This window comes from Myodes glareolus, chromosome 13, assembly GCF_982192425.1.
Source record: "Myodes glareolus chromosome 13, mMyoGla1.1, whole genome shotgun sequence".
Classification (NCBI taxonomy): Eukaryota; Metazoa; Chordata; class Mammalia; order Rodentia; family Cricetidae; genus Myodes; species Myodes glareolus.
The window spans coordinates 28665871-28687521 of NC_142038.1; the positions used below are offsets into that span (position 1 = coordinate 28665871).

At 40.8% G+C, this 21651-nt stretch overlaps 1 long non-coding RNA gene across 1 annotated transcript; it reads left to right on the forward strand.

The window, feature by feature from the left end:
- The first annotated feature begins 12379 nt into the window (after positions 1-12379).
- On the forward strand, positions 12380-16942 carry LOC146891724 (uncharacterized). The gene is made up of 3 exons (XR_014996934.2): positions 12380-12511; positions 12852-13005; positions 16866-16942. It is a non-coding gene; the product is annotated as an uncharacterized LOC146891724 (long non-coding RNA).
- Positions 16943-21651: the final 4709 nt, after the last annotated feature.

Consider the following 21651-nt stretch of genomic DNA (forward strand, 5'->3'; position numbering starts at 1 on the left):
TGAAATCTCAAAGTAATTTTTATTTTATTTTTATTTTATGACTAGATGTTGAAATTTTTAAAAAATATTTTTCTCATTCATCTGTTTTCCTCTTTTGAGCACTTTCTGTACTCCACTTTCTCAATTGGGTTATTTGTTTTCTTGATATCCAGGGGTTTTTTGCTTGCTTGTCCAATTTGTTCTTATTGTTTCAGTTCTCTATATATTTTAGATATTAGTCTTATACCCGATGTGTTGGCAAAAGTCTTTTCTCATATGTAGCCTGCTGTCTTTTCTGAATGATGGTACCCTTTGCCATACAGAAACTTTTTAGTTTCATGAAGTCCCATTTATTAATTGTTAATCTTAATGATTGCATTGTCAGTATTTTGTTCAGAAAGTCTCTTCCTTTGAAAATGGGTTCAAGACCACTTTCGGCTTTCTCTTCTATCAGATTCAGGATTGTGGTGTTATGTTGAAGCCCTTGATCCATTTGGAGTTGAGTTTTGTACAGGGTGGTAAGCATGAAAACTTTTGCATTCTTCTACATGAAGACATTCAGTTTGTCCAGCATCATTTGGTGAAGATGCAGACTTTGTATTCTGAATGCAAGAAGGGAACTTTCATTTTACCACTGTGCACATGTTTCATTGTAAAAACAGTTTTATAGGAAAACTCTTTAAGAATCAGTGATTTTGTTGTTGTTTACTCCTTGGGTGAGGTGGATTTACAGTGTTAAATGATTACTGTCAGAAATGAGGAGAAACTGGTTCAGAGACAGAATTAGACTTTAAGTTCTCAGAAAGTATTACCCTTTCCCTTCTATTCTTAGAAAACTGCACTTCTGTGAGAAAAGAGTCAACAATAAACCGCATCTAATAGAACAATTCTACTTATCTTCTAACCAACTTTCTCTGATATTAGTCTGTATGGCACATGAATGTTTCTATCTTTCTTTCTTTCTTTTTATTTATTTCTTTTGGTTTTTTGAGACAGGGTTTCTCTGTAAAGCTTTGGAGCCTGACCTGGAACTTAGTCTGTAAACCAGGCTGGCTTTGAACTCCCAGAGATCAGTCTGCCTCAATCTCTCAAGTGCTGGGATTAAAGGAATGTGCCACCACCTCAGGGCGAGGAATGTTTCTTATTCTGCAGAACTGATCCTAAGGTGCAAGTTCTAAAAATGGAAGATCAAGATTACATTAAAATGTATTGGATATTCCTACATTAAAGACGCATTTAAAGTACTTTTTCTTTAACACTGTTTTGTAAATGAAAGAAAACAAATATATGAAGTAGCCATTTTTTTCTATGCTGAAGATGCTTTCCACCCTCATTGTCATGATTCTTACACACACGGGACACATTCTCCTCCCCTGAGTAATATCCTATCTTCCTAGCTTTGAGGTGTAAAGTAGTTCATCTTTCAGCAAAGTTTCAATTTCACATTATAGATTACATTTTCACTCCATGGCACAAAATTATGTAAATGTGGCACTTACATGTAGCAATAGCACAAAAACATAGCTTGACTAACCAGTGGCTTAGGCTTTGATAGTCACACTTCATAGTTCTACACGAGTTTTTTTAACTACAAACACACCACAATAGTTTGTCATTTTGAAGACACATTTAAAGCAATAGTCAAAGAAAAGATCTTTTAAATGATTATTAGCCAAAGATATAATGATGCCCGAGGAAACATTAGAAATACATAAAATACATAGTTTTCCTTCTGTATTTCAGTCAAAATCTACAAATGTGTATCCATTGTTGATTGACAAATACCTTTTAATATTCTGATATATGTTTTCATATATAAAGCCTTGTTAAAATAATGATTCTGTAGTTAAAAATACATAGTTCAAATCTAGTTTGGAACCAACAAACTGTCTCTCTGAAAGATCTTATCAGGATGCTAGCTGCTATGGAATTCACTTTTGTTCTAAATTTCTAAATTTTGTCTTAGCATGTGAATATGATGCCTACATAAACATTCATCTGTAAATATTCATCAATAGTGTATATTATGTTCATTCTAATTGAAAACCTGTATTCTTTACCTCTCTATAAAATTGTTGACTGTATACCTTAAGAATGTGAGAACTAAACTTCTATAAATGACCAGTGTGACTTGATGATTAAATAAGTGTGAAAAATAGTCTTGGAGTTCAATTACTATGCCACTGACCTATTTCTTCTCATCCTATTTTCTTGTGTTTGTGAGTGAGTGTGTGTAGGGGTGGTGGACATGCTTGCATATGCACAAGGAGGCCAAGGATGGATGTCAGGTGTCTCCTTAACCTCTCTCTAACTTAATATTTGAAACAGGGTCTCTTACTCAAGGACAGTCAGAAGGACATAAGTAGACAAGAAGAGTAAATCTGGGATTCCTTAAGATGACAGCTTCTTGTTCCTGGAAGACATTGTGAGGAGAAGGAATGGGAAGACATGGGGGGGGGGGTGTCTAAACAGAAACAACAGGGGAAAGGGAAGCACTCATAGATCCAGTAAAACACCAAGCCTAGAATCACTTTTGTGAACTCCCAGCCTTAAGTTCCTCCCATTTCAAAGGGATAATGCTATTAATTTTGCATTTTCCATGGCTTAGTACTTCCAGATATTCCATTCTCTGTCTCAGCGAACAAGCTCTCTGATCCTCTGCTTTCCCAACATAACCCCTTATATTTATTAGGGGTTCTCATCCAAGAGAACCTTGGATGACATTTAAGAAGAGCTTTACTCAGAGTCATATTTCTGACTGTAAATCCTGGAGAAGAACTCACAAGTATCCTAGGCCATCAGTAACTCCCAGGGCTTCTTCCAAATGAGAGACACCACCACTATCACTGTATCCATAGTAGGAACAGTAAGTTAGCCCCCACCTCCACTAAGAGTAAGATTAATAGATGATCTGGGTGCTGGTGGAACCTGCTACTTGAACCTCATATGGCTGAATCTAGAGTTATCCACGGAGAACTAGAATAGAATCTTACGCATCCCCCTTTAAGGCAAGAGACACTGCAAATCGGGCTCCCCAAAATAGATCATCCTCCAGGGGAGGAAAGGTGAAAGCAGGCATATGCCTCACTCTGTACACTTGGGAAAGGTTCATGGACATGTCAGTCTTGCTCAATCAATTTTTCACCTCATACCAACTCTTGGGCCCTTGAACTATAAATGGTTGAGTGTAGGCAGCTGGGGGGAGGAAAGACTTGCTTAATGCTTTGTAGTGTTTCTTTAGCTATTTGAGCATGTTTGCCAAACCTGAAGTTGTCTTCAAGATTTGCCAAGAGTACTTTATCTGGAGTGGGAGGTACCTGAAAATCAAAAGGAGGCAGCTATAAGTGAGCAACAAGGAGGAAATTCCGTTTTGTGTAGGAAATATTAGTTGGATATTGACACACATACAAATGCACATACGCACGCACAAACACACACACACACACACACACACACACACACACACACACACAGAAAGAGAGAGAGAACCAAGGAACCTTAGCTCTTAGTCTGGAACCCATGTGGCCAATTCTGGGTTGGCAGAACAAATACCCTCTTCCACAACACATGTCCCATCTTGCAGTCCAAGCTCCCCAATGTCCTCTGTGTGCACAAAGTTCTCGGCTGGCTTTGCAAGAGGTACTGGTCTGTAGAGGTACCCAGGTGGAGTGGAGAGGAGGGTGACAGAGGCACCGACTTTGGGACAGCACGTGGGGCTGCTGTAAATAACTAATCAGGTGTAAAATACTGCTTAATTATTCATGGAACTCCGGGTTTCTTCTCCAACAGTGCAACATCCAAACATCCATTCATGGAGAAAGCATATCAATTGGTTTACAGCGATTTAAGGGATTTCCCCACCATGTGCTTCTCGCCCTAATGTGGTTATACTTAAGAAATTCATGTGGATTTTCATCGGCCTAGGGGCTAGCCAAGCTGCTGCCAGGAACAGCAAAAGGCAAAGAAGGATCAGCCTGCTTGTTTTGGGGCTTGAGATAATGGCTCCAAGGCTCTTAATATCTAGAATTTCTGTCCAACTTCTATCTTCAAGATGCCTTTATTTCTAACTGAAATACAATAGTCTTTCCATCTTTGTGGACTGCTTTTTTTCTTGCCACGTTGAGCTCTGGGAACCCCTTACTTTTGTTTTTGTTCCCCAGTTGCTATAATGGGTTACAGGAACAGATGGTAAAATATTCACTCAGAGTGTGTACTATGCTTCTTTATGGTTTATAAAGTTAAGAAAAAAAGATCAAAGGAAACATTTGCTCTAGGAGGTTTATGTTGAACAGGTAGATCTTACAAAGACTAGCTAGGAATGGGAATTCATTAAGGTCACAGTATATCAATGAGTCACAACAATAAGGACAAATAACCTGAATATACTCCTTCTTCTATCAGGGCCACTAATGAGGAAGGGGAAGGTGCAGAGTACCCATGCCCACATTAGTAAAGAAATGACTAAATCTCCAAAGGACTCTCTGGAGGGAAAGACACAGTAAATCCGGAATCTGCTTCATGTATCTTCTTACATCTTGAAGACAGGTAGTTGTCAGCAAAGGCTCCCCTGGACCACATCCCTAACACATTAGCCTGTCTTTGACCCACAGGCACTAAGGAAGAAATGCCACATATTTCTCTGCACAGGGCTTGACCTAAATGTAAACTGGAAGATACAAATGAGGCCTCCAGTGGAAATATAAAACCCAATGAAAAAAAGCTCCACAGATATGGCCAAATCCTGGCATGTGTAGAAAGCTAGGTGGAGTGGTTTATTGATGAGTGACACTTAGGAGGTTGGTTGCAGAGCCCTGTGTTTTCTACGTCTGTCACAATTTCTGCCAAGTGTGGTAATGAAACAACAGAGGGGAAGACAGGGAATATCTGAAACTGCAAACGGCTAGGGGGCCACAAGAACTAGAAATGGTTACGCTCTGAGGCTCTGAAATGGAACTGCTGTGTTCTGAGTACCTGGGACAATTCTCCTTCTGGCTTCTTGCTTCCCATGGTTAAGGGGAGGTGATGGATCTACTTTCAGTACTTATCCTGTGGCCACATTTTCACTCCAGGCACGATCCTGTTAACCTACTCCTGGTCTGGTTGCTACTGCCAGGGAATCACCAGAACTCAGGATAATATTATTCTAGTGGCCAAGATGGCCATCAGCTGGGCTGTGAAGTCTTCTAACCTTATGATTCTTGTAACTATGACAACTTTTCCTCCTGATTAGCTAAACCCCACCTTGCCAGGGACAATGGCTCTCTTCCTGGTGAGGATCCACATTTGTACATTGATTTCTGTGTTATAGGTTACTTCTTATAACTTTAAAAATCCCTTGACTTCATTGTTGTACAGTGAACTGTCCTGGGGAAGGTGGGTGTGGATTACTAAACCTATTATAAAATGACCAGTGTAGGAGACAGATAGCCACTGGTCCAGTCTGAGAAGACATCTGAGTTGCACATAGCCTGTTTCGACTGGGTGACTAAAGGTCAGGTCACAGGTGTGAGGCTTATATACCCAGGAAATGTCTCCACAAAATGCCTTCAGCCTGTTCATCTGGGAACTAAGTAGGAATGTAATGGCCCAGAGACAAATTTGTAAGGGAGGAGTAGGCACAGCTGCCATCTGTGCCTGGTTACTGGCTAGCAATTCCAGTTGTCCCCCTGAGATTCCTTTAAGTGACTAATGGGTTCCAGAATGAGACAGAATGGACTTAGAAATCTTGGCTGCCAGGCTTTCCCTAGTCGGCCCTTGGCCATGTATACATGCCATATCTGTCCTTGCTGTATCTGTTTCCTTCTCTAGATTTGTGAACTTGGATGTGGGATCAATGAGGCTGGAGCAGAGCAGTGACCATCAAGCAACCTGTACTCAGTTAACTTAAAAAATGGGACTTCTGATCTCTTTCTGAACTCACGTGGTTTAAACGTCATATTGATGCATTTATCTCTATCTACTACTTGCACGCATCTCAAATTAAAGCATAGTTATGGTATGTTATTCTATGTACTGTAGAAGTGCTGCTTTGTGTTTGCTTTCTAGTTTATATCAGAACTTTAAAAAACTCCACAATAATACAATATGTCCAAGAGAAAACATGGCCGAGCAAAGCCTTTGACTTGCCCCCAAATATATGGAGAAACTAGTAAACAGAAGACAAAAGGAGCCTGGCAGGATCCTTAACTGGCCTTTGGTGAGGGAGAATTGTCTGTATTCTGTTAGTCATGTTTTAAATAAACGCTGATTGGCCAGGCAGGAGGTGTAGGTGGGAAAACCAGACAGGAAGTGGAAATGATGAAAGGAAAGTAGGAGAATTCTAGGGAGGAGGAAGTTGATTCCTCCCACTCCTGCCCAGGCCACCGAAGCAGCAGGATGTAAGCTGCCCCACTGAAAAAGGTACTGAGCCACATGGCTAAAATAGATCAGAATAATGGGTTAATCAAGATGTGAGAGTTAGCTAATAAGTAGCCTGACCTAATGGGCCAATCAGCTTTATAACTTATAGAGCTCTCTTGTGTGATTTTTCTCTGGGACTAAACAGCTGGGGGGCCGAACAGAAAACCCAGAAAAACACCAACAAGCAGGCCCTTCATGTTACAGGCCTTGACAGTAAAACTACACTGAAGTAGAGTCAACCAGGGAATTCCTTTTAATCTTTTAGTTAATATTCAACTACTATTTCTATTCTTTGTTAAGTTTGCAAACTGGAACATCCTAAAAGCATTCCTACATTAGAAAGCAAAGAACAGAAAAAAAAAAGAAACTGAAGAAATATTTACAGAAGTCATTGAATTTGATTTTGAAAATTCTGTAATTTGGGTTTGTGTTAATTTTTTCATTATAGCAATATTTTATATTTTATCTTAATAAAGTAGATTTAAATTTGATAGTGGTATAACAAGTTGAGAAGCCAAATAATTTACATCTATTTAAAAAGTTTACAAGGAGAACTTACACACCCAACTTTCTGAGGAAACACCATATTGACTTCCATAATGAATGTACAAGTTTGCACTCCCACCAGCCGTGGAAGAGCGAGAGCTATCACATGTAGTTTTGATATTAGCCATTCTGATAGGCATAAGATGGGGTTTCCAAGCAGTTTTGATTTGTGTTTACCTCAAGGCTCAGGATGTTGAACATTCTTGTAAATGCTTGTCAGTCATTTGAGTTTTCTCTATTGATAACTCTCTGTGTAGGTCTGTACCTCCTTTTTAAGTAGGTTTTTTTTTTCTATAACAAACTTCTTGAGTTCTTCATATATTTTGGAAATTAACCCTGTGTGGAGTTGCTAAAAATCTTTACCCATTTAATAGGCTTCACTTTATCTGAATGATGGTGTCTTTTGTCATGCAGAAGCTTTTTGGTTTATGAGATCCATTAGATAATTGCTGATCTTAGTACCTGCATTAAGAGTGTTCTGCTCAAAGAGGCTTTTCCTGTGCCAATGAATTCAGGGATATTCCCCACTTTCTCCTGTTTCCGTGTATCTGGTTTTATGTTGAGATTTTTGAACTTTGGAGTTCTGTTTTGTACGAGATGATAGGTGTAGAGCTGTTTGCATTCTTGTACACGCAGCTGTCAGTTTGACCAGCGCCATTGGTTGAAGATGCTGTCTTTTTCCCAGTATATATTTCTGGCTTTTTTATAAAATATCAGGTGTCCATGATTATGTGCATTTCTGTCTGGTTTTCAATTCAATTCCATTGATCAATAGGTTTGTTTTATGCTAATATCATGCTGTTTTCCTTACCAAAGATTTGTAGTATAATTTGTGGTTAGGGATGTGGGACCTCCTACAGTTCTTTTATTGTTCCGGGTTGTTTTATCTATCCTATTTTTTCTTATTTATTTATTCTTCTTTCATATAATACATCCCCACAACAGCCTCCCTTCCCTCCCCATCTCTCAATCTCCCACACCTCCCTTCTTCCCCCAATTCTCTGATTATCCACATCCATATGAAGTTGAGTATTGTCTCTTCAAGATCTATGAAAAATTGTGTTGGAATTTTTGGGAATTGCATTCATTAAACATATAGATTGTGTTTGGTAGCGTGGCTATTTTTACTGTTAGTCCTCTGATTCATGAGCATAGGAGTTCTTTCCATGTTCTGATATCTTCTTCAGTTTCTTTTTTCAAAGACTTAAAAGCTTATCATACTTGCACGATTAGAATTAACCCAAGATATTTTATATTATTTGTGATATTGTAAAGGGTGTTGTTATCCTGATTTCTTTCTAATTAGCAATCTCTTCACATAGTTTTTAATTTGTCTGACATAAGCCACCATTCTGCGTTAACATATATTTGAGTCAGCAGTCAACAATATCGGAAACTCTCAAGAAGATTATGAGCTACTTATATATTAGCATATCATAATGACCGCTGTTGTTAATAGTAGCTAGAAGCGTAAGCAATCAGAAATCATTTGATTTATTTGCAAGGGTTGTGGGTTTCTTGGAAATAGGGCCCCATAACTTGCAAGTACGGAATCATGTGATCACTAGCCAACAAGAGGCAGAATCCCGAGAAGACAAATGAGTGATCCAAAAGGCTGCTCTGCACTCCAGGCTGCTGCTGTGCAGACAACAGGTGATTCCAGGAGAAGCTGTGAGACTGAGAAGATGAGTCATGTTCTTGATAGTATGAGAAATACTATAAAATACCTATAAAGCAAAATAATAATGACAATGGTATTAATAATATTCAGTTTCATTTAGAGGTTTTGCTGACAGATCAGAAAAATGAATGCATCTAGAATATTTAATGACACATTTCATTTTACAAGCAAGCAATATACACTTCATTTTAATTTTTCAATGTGGTTTCATTAAGATGTGGGAGATCTTCAGGATCTTAAATTTGTTTCAATTAGCTATAATTATTATTTTTCCTTTTGAGTCTCACCTTATATCAAATTAGTTAATGGAAATGCTTTCAAACTGGCGACTTTTCACTCCACACCAGACGTTCTTACAGCATCTTTGTGTTCCATCAGGAAAATACCTCAAATACATTTTTACTTTTAACATTTACTTAACCAGAAATATGGATCAGTTACTCTTTAAATGAAACTTTCAATATAGAATGTAGCAGCGTTTAAAATATTGGTATCACCAGCCCCATTGGATACATCTACAACACAACTCTTGTACCTAAGACTGAGGAAGCACTACAGAAGAATGGGGGAAAGTCTTAAAGGGCCAGGACACCATGAAATCTGCTATGATACGGTGTCTCCTAAACGAGACAAGAAGCTTCATCAAATGTTACTTCAATGTGGCTGTATAAACAAGACCTGAAGTAGGACACCACCACCAGAGATGCTCATATGAGAAGAGGAAATCTCACAGGATCTCAAGCCTAAACAAAGAACTACAGGCAACTAAGAAATAACGAGAGAAGAAGAAATCATCTACCTCTGGGATGAGCTCCATAGTTGGTTATCCAATACCGAATGATCAACTCTGAATTCATATACAGATCAGCAAAACTGTATGGAATGAGCAGGTTGTATTTATACAGTTTTACATCAGTGTATATGTGTGTGTGACAATAACTGTAAAAATGACAATAACAATTTAAAGAGAGGCCATAATTTTGAGAAGAAACAAAAAAGAAAATGGAAGGTGTTAAAAGGAAGAAAGCAAAGTAGAGAAAAGATTTAATTATGTTTCAATTTCAAAAAGTTAAAATATATATAAGTAACAGATATGAGTACTTAATTTTCCCTTCAGTCAACATGACTGGTACTGGCACTTGCTGAATGTCTTTGCTGAAAGTACTAAGAGCAATGATAAACAGTTCTGTCCCTGTCGAAAGTCTCAGGAACTCATCCTGTTATTTTTCTGTGGCAGAATAGTGTTTTATTATCTTCATAGGAGTTGTTTTTTATCCCAGTTTCTCAGTCTATGTTCACTAGTCTAGTTGTTAGCTTTGTGCATAGTGAAGCAATAAGCACTCAGCACATACAGAAAACTTGTGCTAGCTGATTAAATCTAAGCAATAGATCCCCTTCTTCCCTCAAGAGAATATATATAAACCAAGACGATCAATAAGTGTCTGAAAAGAATATTATTCATCATTAACCACAGGGCAAATGCAAATTAAAACTACAATAAGATATACCCTCACTCCAGAACAATGGCTACTACTCTTGAAAACAAACAATAACAATTACCAGAGAAGATCTAGAGAGAAGGGAACTGTGCACACCATTGGTTTGAATGTAAGTTAGTGCAGATATTATAAAAAACAGTATGGATGTGGGTCTCCGTCTCTATCTCCATCCATCATCGGATGAGGGTTCCCTCTGATCCTGCCTTCCTTCCTCACATTCTCCCTCCTTCTGCTTCTCATTTGGACCTAGAGAGTTAAGTCCAGTGTTCCAATGTGTGTCTCTGTCTCTATCTCCATCCATCACCAGATGAAGGTTCTATGGTGATATGCAAGATATTCATCAGTATGGTTATGATGGACCAAGGCCCGTTCGGGCACCCTCTCCTCTGCTGCCCAGGGAACAATCTGGGGACCTCTCCTCGGGCCTGGGAACCCCTCCAGAATCAAGTCTCATGCAAACCCTAAAATGGCTCCCTTAGTTGACCATCCTTCGTCCTTCCCCCCATCCCATTCCAGCAAGATATCCCCAATCCTCCCCCTCTCCTTTCTCTCTAGCCCTATCCCCTTACTTCCACCCCTCCACCACACCCCCCGTGCACCCAAGTTGGCCTGGCAATCTTGTCTACTTCCAATATCCAGGAGGATAACTATATGATTTTCTTCAGGTTCACCTTCTTATTTAGAGAAGAGAACGTGAGCAAGGAAGGCAGGATCAGAGGGAACCCTCATCCGACGATGGATGAAGATAGAGACGGAGACCCACATTGGAGCACTGGACTGAGCCCCCAAGGTCCAAATGAGGAGCAGAAGGAGGGAGAACATGAAAAAGGATGTCAGGACCGCGAGGAGTGCGTTCACCCACTGATACATGGGGACTGATCGAATGAGAGCTCACCAAGGCCAGCTGGACTGGGACTGAACGAGCATGTCATCAAACCGGATTCTAGGAATGTGGCTGACATGGGGACTGACTGAGAAGCCATTGACAATGGCACTGGGTCTTGTTTGTCTGCATGTACTGGCTTTTTGGGATCCTAGTCTGTTTGGATGCTCACCTTCCTAGACCCGGAGGGAGGGGGGAGAGAGTGGGGGGAGGGGGGAATGGGAGGGTATTGGGAGGAGGGGAGAAAGTGGAAATTTTCATAAATAAATAAAAAAGTAAATTAAAAAAAACAGTATGGATGGATTTTTTTCCTAAGGAATTTAAAACTAGAAATACATGTGATCCAGCAATCCTGCACCTGAGTATGTATCCAAAGGAAATGAGGCCTGGGAGGGATAGGCCTTCCGTGTTCATCATCAACACTCACGCAGAGCCTTAATTCCTTTTGAGGTGGGGCCTGAGAGGGTGGAAGGCAGGAGGCTGAGCCCTTAAGAGTAAATCAGGGCTGCCTTACAGAAATGTTTTTGCACCCTAGTTGGAAATAACTCTGAGATTAGGTTGTTGCCAACAAGTTTAGAGGGCTCAACCTTCCCTTGCGGTTCATCACCCTGTGGACCATTGCCTTGGGCTCTTGGTCCATGCATGGAGCAATAAGAGGCCTTCAGCAAAAGCCACTTGACTTGAGTTTCCCGTCTTCAGAAATATGACTGTTACTGCAAATAAACCTCATTTCCTTATTAATATCCAGTGTCGGGAATTTTGCCATAGACACATAAAATGGCCTAAGACATGGCCCTATCAACTATTCTCCAGTTTCAAAATGTCCCAGTTTGATTTCATAGAACTGAAAAAAATTTAAGTCACAACTATTTATTCAGAATTTTTTGGGTAATTATAAATGGAGTAGCAAGAGGTGGAACAGGGACATCAGGAAACATTCCTGCTGGCTACGTTATCTGCTACCATGTATCATTAAAAATAATAAAGTGTGTGTTTATTTATCGGGTGAATTTATAGGAATCCAAAAAGAAAAACTTCTGACAAACATTGCCATGCTGACTAATAGTTGGAATGTGTTTTGTAGGATTCCCAAAAGAGTTTGTGAGAAAGTGTTACCCTTTTTGTCTCCTTCTGGCTTTTTTTTTTTTTCAGTTATTTTAGCCAATGGTTTTTTTTTTTCCTCCAAGCCTAATAATGTTGTTTATTAGTCTCCTCTGTGAAACCCAATGGGTTTAGATGCCCTCTGAGACGTCTGAATGGAAATTACAGTAATAGCCATCATGTGGAATTAGTAGTGGCATCTTGACATATTCTATTTCCTTTTTTTTTTTTTTTTTGTAATTGGTTCTCCTTACCACACAGAACTATTACTCAATATAGTACTGAAAACAAGGGAAGCTGTGGCTGGATTACATAAAACACTGACAGCAAAGCTAAACTGGGTGGTCACCTTGATAGCCAGCACCTGCAAAGGCTAGAGACTAGGTAAGAAACTGCTGAAGGACTGGAAAAGACAAAGCCAAGGTTTGTGATAATCTTACACAAGATTTAAGAAAAATCTGTGCGTGTGTGAGAGAGAGTTTTTCCATGTTTGTGTGTGGAGCTCAGAAGGGAAACTGTGAGAGTTGATTCTTTCCTTTTACTATGTGGGTCATGGGAATTGAAATTAGTCTGTAAAGCTTGGGAGCAAATGCCCCTCCTTGCTGTGCAAGCTTCTCTGTTCCTACACAGCATTTCTAATGTGAGCTGAACTAGGTAAGCATGGATTGTCTTGGTAAATAAATGCTGATCTTCTGATTTCTGGTCAATACAGGATTAGAGCTAAACTAATCCAACGTTGTAAGATAAATATGGAATCTCTCAGACAGGCATTAACTGTTTAAAGCACCTAAAGAAGGTCTGCACATGATGCTATAGGACTATCAATTTGTGAAGAATCACTCACCTTGTGCGTCATTATCAACCCTACATTGAGAATGGAAGAAAAACACAAAGAATGAAGGAACGGCAGAAAACAAGTAAGACACGATGTGGTGACTGAAGTTTTTAAAATGTAATTTACTGGTTGCTCGGTACTTTATGAGGGCACAGACTTCTGTCTTTTGTATTTAAGAAAACTTTAAAAGCTAAAATTAAACATGTCTGCCAATTGTTATGGTCACTTCTCTCCTGATACTTTTCTTGTTAACATTTACATGGAAACAACAGACTCAAAATTAAGAACTGATAACAATAAGTTTACTTTCATGTGTTATACAGTTTTTATTGAATTGTTCGGAAGTTTGAAAATTGACTAGCTAGATATCAAAATTGAATATATTAAAATGTAGTGATTAGGAGACACTTTTAATAAAAACTTTTATTAAATTTTTGCTATCATACATTATATTTTCATCATATTCTTTTCCCTTTCCCAGATGTTTCCCACCTCCTAACCCACCCAATGTCTTTCCCTTTCTTAAAACAAACAAACCAAAACCAAAACCAAAACCAAATAAGCAAACAGGGAAAAAAAAACAGCAAAAAGTCAATAAACAAAAAAAGAATCATGAAAATAAGAGAAATTTAAAAACACTAAAATCAGATTTTGAAAAATTCAGTAAGACAAAAATTACCAAAATAAAACAAAATGCACATGCCATCTGTTTGTATTGATCACCGCTCCAGGGTATGCACACATCTTGCTATGGAGTGGGGTTGGTATACGCAATGACACTCAGCTGGAGAAAACGGATTTTCCCTTTCCCAGGGGTCAATGGCAAATAACTTCATGGTTAAGGGGTGGGACTTCGTGTTTACTTCTTCTAATAGAATTTAAAGGAATAATTTTCAAACTTGGGTAGAGAACAAACCGAAAACTTAATGAATTAGTAAAAGACAAAATTGACAACATATACCTTGAAAAACAGTATGCCTTGATAAACACAGTGTCCCTTAGGACGTGGCAGCCTATTTGGGGCACAATTCACAGTTTCTCCCCTTCCTAACTCTCACTTAAGACTCCATTAAATCACAAAGATCAAGGCATCCACTAATTTCCTTTTCCTGGCAAATAGAAAAGACTTCCCATTTTGTCAAACTTTGGAAATCAGACATTGGTATTTTTCTTATAATTATTGTCAAGAAACATTTCCTTGAAGGCACAGAACTGGCTGCCACCAGAAAACCTCAAAACACTTTTGTCCATTTTTAATACCCCCAGAGACTGGGTCCCTCTGTCACCTCTGTAGCAAGCTGCCACAAAAACATATTGAAACAAATTAAACTAGCAATCTGTGCTGCGGACACCGTGTACCCTACAGAGCAGCCTGAAGGAGCGCCACTGGGGCCACTGGCGCCATTGGTAGAGTTTGAAGTTAGCTGCAATTAAGACTGAGGGGTCTGTTTTTGTGCTGACATTTGGTGTGGAGCTTCTTTCTGCCAAAGTTTCTCTATTTCAACATACTATTTATTTGAAAGGTCCCTTGGCAATTGTTCCTAGAACCCACTATTTTCAGACTTTTCAGAAGCGGAAAGGTCGTTCCTCTCATCTCTTACTGGTATATCTCAGTCAAAGGAGGGAAACAAAACCTTTCAAAGATAACAATGGGAAAAATTGAAAAGGATGCTTACATAGAAGTAGTCCTTGTGCAGGTGGATTTTATTCTTCTAAAAATAATTGAGAATGGAATAACTAAAACATAAGTTATAGGGAGACCCTAAGTGATGGCCTCTGCTTTGTGTCACAGGGAAGGAAACTGGGATGATTTGATCACATAAATTAGCAGAGAAGGGAATACCAGCTCAAGTTGACTAAGCATTTAACTGAATGAAACTTACAGTTATGGGAGATGGAATTAAAAGTTCAACAAATATTATTTAGTATTAGTATTAGGTGGACAAGAGATTGCAAGTCAATGTCAGACAAATGAAACAAACTCAAGCTTTCCCCATGAGGTCTCAGAGCACATCTGAGTGGGAAATGAGAAGTCTTTATATTGGAGTGCTACCTCCTAGCCTGATGGAGAGGACATAAGAGATGCTATAGATTTTGCAGATAGATGGGAAATATGTAAGGCAGGAAACTGACATCCAATCATCCATGATTTCTGTTATAAATGTTGTGAAACCCTGTAGGAGATGAATAGAAGAACTCCTATCCCTGATGGTGATAGCAGACACTTCACAAAAAGACCACGAAATATAACAAGAAGGCCTGTGGTCTGTAACCCAGTAGATTCACTCAACATACCAACATAGGGTTTATTTTTATGAGTCAAGAAAAGTAAATAATTGAAATACCTAATTGCCATCATGATAAGTAGGTGCTTATCAAATTTAAAGTTGCAGAAAATGTTGCACTGTTTAACTATTAAGCGAAGAAACTAGTATATAAGACTGTCGATTCAATATTTAATCAAAATGATCTATATACTGAAGCTTGCCAAAGTGTTCATACAAATTTTCTGACATGGGTTTGTCTCTTGTTTAATTTCTTCCACCTGTAAATTACGAGTCTTACAGTGACTTTAGTTTGATGAAATGCAAACACCCTTAGAATCACTCGAGCAGTGAAAAATCTCCCATTTTATTCCTCTACACTCATTTTTTGCTTCCCTGTTTCAGTTAGCTTCCAGCTCATTTCTGCATCATCAGCCTCTATTTAGATATGGCAAACACAGTCAGCCAATGAACAATTAAGCATCAAAGGATGAGGATGCTTTTGAAAATGTTTGACTTAGCTTCCTTTTTAACTGAGTTATTTATTGATTTATTACTTCTCCAATAGCTACACTTCACATTTTCAATGATGCCTTGAGTCAGAAGATAGTTCAAGGATGCATACCACTACCAAATACAGCAGTTAAGGTAAAAGTGTTCTGGATGCTTTATTCAGAAAGAATTCCATAGACATGAGAGATTAGTTGACTTTAGTCACCAGAAAGAGAAACTACCCTAAAACAACACATTATCTTCAGAGTGGAATTTGGTTTGCTCCTTTCTTCTTTCTTTTAATATATTAATTATATTCACAGAAAAATCCTATTTGATCTCTAAATGTTGATATATAGTAAATATCTTTCTGAGTATGTTTTAAAAACTTAATAACCCACTGACTTCAATTTCTGCTGCCCTTACGCTCATAGGCATAGGGCCATCCATTAGAACACGCTGATCTACTGTGAAGCATGCCCTCCTCAAGAAGTCATCAGCACTCCTAATAGCTTCTCACATAGAGGTGGGATCTCATGAGGGTGACCACCCTCCATGCTAGAATATTATTGCCTTACTCTTCTTCAGCTCTTTTCCAGGTAACCACAGCTGCTGTGAGCTCACGAATGAACGGTCCTATCCAGTCCAGAAGATACTGTTTCATTCCAGGCCTCTGGCTCTAAGACTCCTTCATATTTCTCTGCTTCAGTGGTCTCTGAGCCTTGGGTGGTTGGGTCGATGTAGATATCCAATGTGTGCGTGTGTGGCTAGACATTCCACAGGTACTTACTCTCTATATGTTGATCAGTTGTGAATTTCTATGTTAACCACAATCCACCCCGCAGAGAACCTTCCCTGAGGAGGACTGAGAGCTGTACTAATCTGAAGGTAGAGAGATGGACTTAGAGAGCGTTTTGATAGTATGCTTCACTTAGCATTCTAATGTCAGGTTAAAACTTTGGGCCTGTGACCTCCTCAACCATGGGTCCAGGGCCGTATTTATAACAGGCATGTGTTTTTTTCCTGTGGAGCCAACCTTGAGTCCAATCAGAAAGCAGTTGGTAACCCCATAACATTCATGCCACTATTACCCATGTGCTTATATTGCGACAAGGGTCATTATTGCAGTTCACAGAGTTCATAAATAAGTAGGACTATTGATGATCTTTTTTATTTCTTTCATCAGCCTACACAGCACCTTTCCACATCCGGTGACCAGTATGTGTGGTGTCTTCAGCAGTAGAATCTTACCATCAAATTCTGGTAAGCATCTGAGAGCATTATTGATAGCTTCCATTATATTGGGGGCCTCTGGAAAACACATAACCAATAGCTTGAGGAGACCTGGTATTTGGATTTTTTAAATCATTTTATTTATTATTTATTTATTTATCTTTGTTGGTTTTTTTATTAGATGTTTTTTTAAAAAAATACCAATCCAAGTTCCCACTCCCTCCCCTCCTCCCATTCCCTCCACACATCCTCCCACCACACCCCCCTCTAATCCTAATAGAGGGTGTAGAGGACCGCAACCACATTCGCCATTGCAAGATGGCGCTGACATCCAGTTCCCCTGCCCGGTGAACAGGATAATGCGCATGTGTTGGTAAATTTCCAACGCTGTAGTCCCTGCCTCTTCCGAGGCGTCATCTGGGATGATGGGTAGCTGACCAATCTGAGAGTGACACGTCCGAGGCGGGGACTGTTTCCTATAAAAGGGCTGGGTTCGCCTCGCTCTGGGTCTCCGCCATGTCGGCTTATGCTCTCGCTCTCAAGATGCATTAAAAAGCTGTTCTGCAGAAGGATCCTACGTGCCCTGCGTCGTTCTTGCTGGCGAGACAGTAGCGCGGGACATCTGGTGCCGAATCCCTTGGGACGCTGAGGGACCCTGACAACTGCTCGCACCGCCGGAGACCCCTTGGACACAAGGAGGATTCAGAACTGCAGGTCTGTATACTCAGAGAGATATGGCTTTTCCTGGATTTTTCGGTTTTGGGCTTGACTTGTTTCCGCATTGGGAAGGTTTCCTAGGGGCCTTGCTACCTCTTTTAGTAGTCCTCTTATTTTTTGCCAAAGATTGCTTAAAAGACGAATCCTGCCAGGCGGTTGCTGCAATGGAGGAAGTCCAGGATAGCATTTCAGAAACTGAGTACAGTGAGAGGTTAGGTGCGTGCACAGTCTCAAATAAGGAAAAAGGACCCTCCAGTGGTTTTAAGAAAATAAGAATGGGGGAGAGGACTGACTTACAAGGTCGAAAGTTTTCTGGAACCAACAATAAGAAAAAAGGAAAGGACAGTAGTTTATATCCTCTGCAGGAGCTTGAAGCTCCGCAAATTGAAAGTGACCATAAAAGTGAGCATGAAAGTTCTGGCTCAGGAGAAGAGGTAGAACTAGATACAGAGGAGGAGGCAGAATTAACCAGCAGTAGGGCCATGAGGTCATCCCAAAGGGCCCATCAGCCTCCTTACGAGCTGCGCCCTCGCCCGACTGCCCCTTCGGCGCCTCCTTATGAGGAACACCTTGGGCCAAAGACTTTTTCATTTATCCCTGACAAGGTCAAGAGAAAGCTGCACCTGGCCTTCCCCGTTTATGAAGGGGAAAATGGACGGGTGTATGCGCCTGTGGAGTACAACCAAATAAAAGAATTAGCAGAGTCAGTTAGAAAATATGGAGTGACCGCTAATTTCACATTAGCCCAATTGGACAGATTAGCCTTGAGTGCCATGACTCCGGCAGACTGGGAGACAGTTGCAAAAGCGTCGCTTGTCAGCATGGGTCAATATTTGGAGTGGAAAGCTCTGTGGCATGAGGCGGCCCAGGAACAGGCCAGAGCTAACGCTCAAGCCTTAACTCCAGAACAACAACAATGGACTTTTGACCTCCTGACTGGGCAAGGGCGCTTCACCGCTGCCCAGATAGACTACCCTTATGACGCCTACCGCCAGATAGCCAATACAGCTATAAGAGCATGGAAAGCTTTGTCTAAAAAGGGAGAAGGAAGCACCCCGCTCACCAAGATTATACAAGGGACTCAGGAGCCTTTTTCAGATTTTGTGGCTAGAATGACTGAGGCAGCAGGACGCATTTTTGGCGACACTGATATGGCCACGCCACTCATAGAGCAGCTCATTTTTGAGCAAGCTACGCAGGAGTGCCGTGCGGCCATAGCCCCCAGGAAAAATAAAGGGTTACAGGACTGGCTCAGGGTCTGTAGAGAACTAGGAGGACCCCTGATGAATGCGGGTTTGGCTGCAGCCATCATGCAGTCACAAAAACACCCTTTTAAAGGGCCAGACAGAAGAGTTTGCTTTAAATGTGGGAAGCCAGGACATTTAAAAAAGGATTGTAGGTCATCAGAAAAGGAGAGAGCGCCTCCTACCCTCTGCTCACGCTGTGACAAAGGTTATCATAGGGCTGAGCTCTGCCGCTCCGTTAGGGATGTCCATGGCAAGATCCTCCCACCATTAGGAAACCCACAGACTGATCCAAAAAACGGGGTGATGGGCCCTCGGTCCCAGGGCCCTCAGAAATATGGGAACAAGTTCGTCAGGGCAACGACCAAGGAACCCTCGGAGGCAGAACAAGAATGGACTTGTGTGCCTCCACCGACTTCCTATTGATGCCCCAAATGGGGGTGCAGCCTGTCCCTGTGCAGCTGCCTGAGCCTCTACCCCCTGGAAGCGTGGGCCTGCTTTTAGGGCGTGGCTCGCTTACCCTGCAGGGACTGATTGTCCACCCAGGTCTTGTTGATAGTCAGCACACTGCTGAGATACAAGCCCTGTGCTCTTGTCCTAGTGGAGTTTTTTCCATCAGTAAAGGAGACAGGATAGCTCAGTTACTGTTTCTTCCGGCAGACACCCACCAGAGGCCAGGGAGTAAATTAATGGGGTCAACAGGACAGGATTCGGCCTACCTGGTTGTTAGCCTTCAAGATCGACCCAAACTGCCCCTTTGGGTGAATGGTAAATGCTTCGAAGGCATTTTGGACACTGGCGTGGACAAAAGTATTATCTCATCGCGCTGGTGGCCACAGTCCTGGCCTGTTACTGAGTCGTCTCATGCCCTACAGGGCTTGGGCTATAGTGCAAACCCCACCGTTAGCTCCACCAGATTAACCTGGGAAACAGACGAAGGGCAGTCAGGATATTTTACACCATATGTCCTTCCCCTGCCAGTCAACTTATGGGGAAGAGATGTAATGCAGGGTATGGGATTGACCTTATCTAATGCATATTCATCTCAGGCCCAAGATATAATGTTAAGAATGGGCCATAGGCCAGGAAAGGGCTTGGGTCGCTCCGAGCAAGGAACACGGGAGTCAGTAAATCCTAAACCTAATATCAATAAACAGGGTCTGGGTTTTTCCTAGGCGCCACTGGGGCAGCACGGCCCATACCATGGAAAACAGAGACCCCAGTATGGGTTCCTCAGTGGCCACTTACCTCTGAAAAACTGGAAGCAGTGAATCAGCTAGTTAATGAGCAATTCGTTTTGGGCCACATAGAACCATCCACCTCTCCGTGGAATACACCCATTTTTGTCATTAAAAAAAAATCAGGAAGATGGCGCTTGTTGCATGACTTGAGAGCCATTAATGAACAAATGCATCTTTTTGGGCCTGTGCAGCGAGGACTCCCAGTGCGTTCAGCTTTACCCAAAAATTGGAGTCTGGTAATAATAGATATTAAGGATTGTTTTTTTTCTATTCCATTGCATCCTGCTGATAGGCCTCGCTTTGCTTTTACTGTTCCTTCAATTAATCATATAGAGCCTGATAAACGCTTTCAATGGAGAATTTTGCCTCAGGATATGGCCAATAGTCCAACAATTTGTCAGATGTTTTTGCAGGAGGCTCTTGAACCGCTTCGTGAACGTTTCCCACGTTTGCTTGTGATTCATTACATGGATGATGTACTCATGTGTCATGAGGACTTACAGGTCCTAAGAGAAGCCTACCCATTGCTCATTAAGAGTTTACAGCTATTGGGTCTTCAAATAGCCGCTGAGAAGGTCCAGATTACAGACACTGGTCAATTCTTAGGTTCTGTTATTCTTCCTGAAAAGATTCTACCACAAAAAATAAAAATTTATAGGGACGATTTGCGAACATTAAATGATTTCCAAAAGTTGTTAGGCGATATTAATTGGCTGCGACCGTTTTTAAAAATCCCCTCTGCTGATTTGAAGCCATTGTTTGATATCTTGGAAGGGGATACTCATATTACCTCCCCTCGGGCCTTGACGCCGGCAGCAGAAGCAGCCTTATTACTAGTGGAGGAATCCATTAAGGAGGCACAGCTGTGCCGTATTGATGAAACTCAACCATTTGTTCTATGTGTGTTTAAAACAAGAAAGCTACCCACTGCTGTGTTATGGCAGGATGGACCGTTACTGTGGATCCATCCACATGCTTCTCCTAACAAAAGTATTGATTGGTATCCAGCTGCTATAGCTCAAATTGCCCTTAAAGGCCTTAAAATGTCTGTTAGTCATTTTGGTAAGCATCCAGCGGTTATGATAGTTCCCTATACCTCCTTTCAGATACAAACTTTGGCCGCCACCTCTGACGATTGGGCAATTTTGGTTACCACCTTTTCAGGAAAAATTGATAATCATTATCCCAAACACCCTCTGCTGCAGTTTGCTGCATTTCATCCCATTGTGTTTCCTCGAGTTACGTCTTCTGCCCCGCTAAAAGACGGGGTGATGGTGTATACAGATGGCTCCAAAAATGGTGTGGGAGCCTATGTTGTGGATTCTAAAATATATACAAAGAACTTTTCTGCCACCTCACCCCAGGTGGTGGAATGTATGGTGGTTTTAGAGGTTCTTCAAAAATTTCATTGTCCTCTTAATATTGTTTCTGATTCTGCCTATGTGGTTAATGCTGTTAAATTATTAGAGACCGCTGGAATTATAAAACCTACTAGTACAGTGGCAGCTCTTTTCCAGAGGATACAGGACTGTTTACT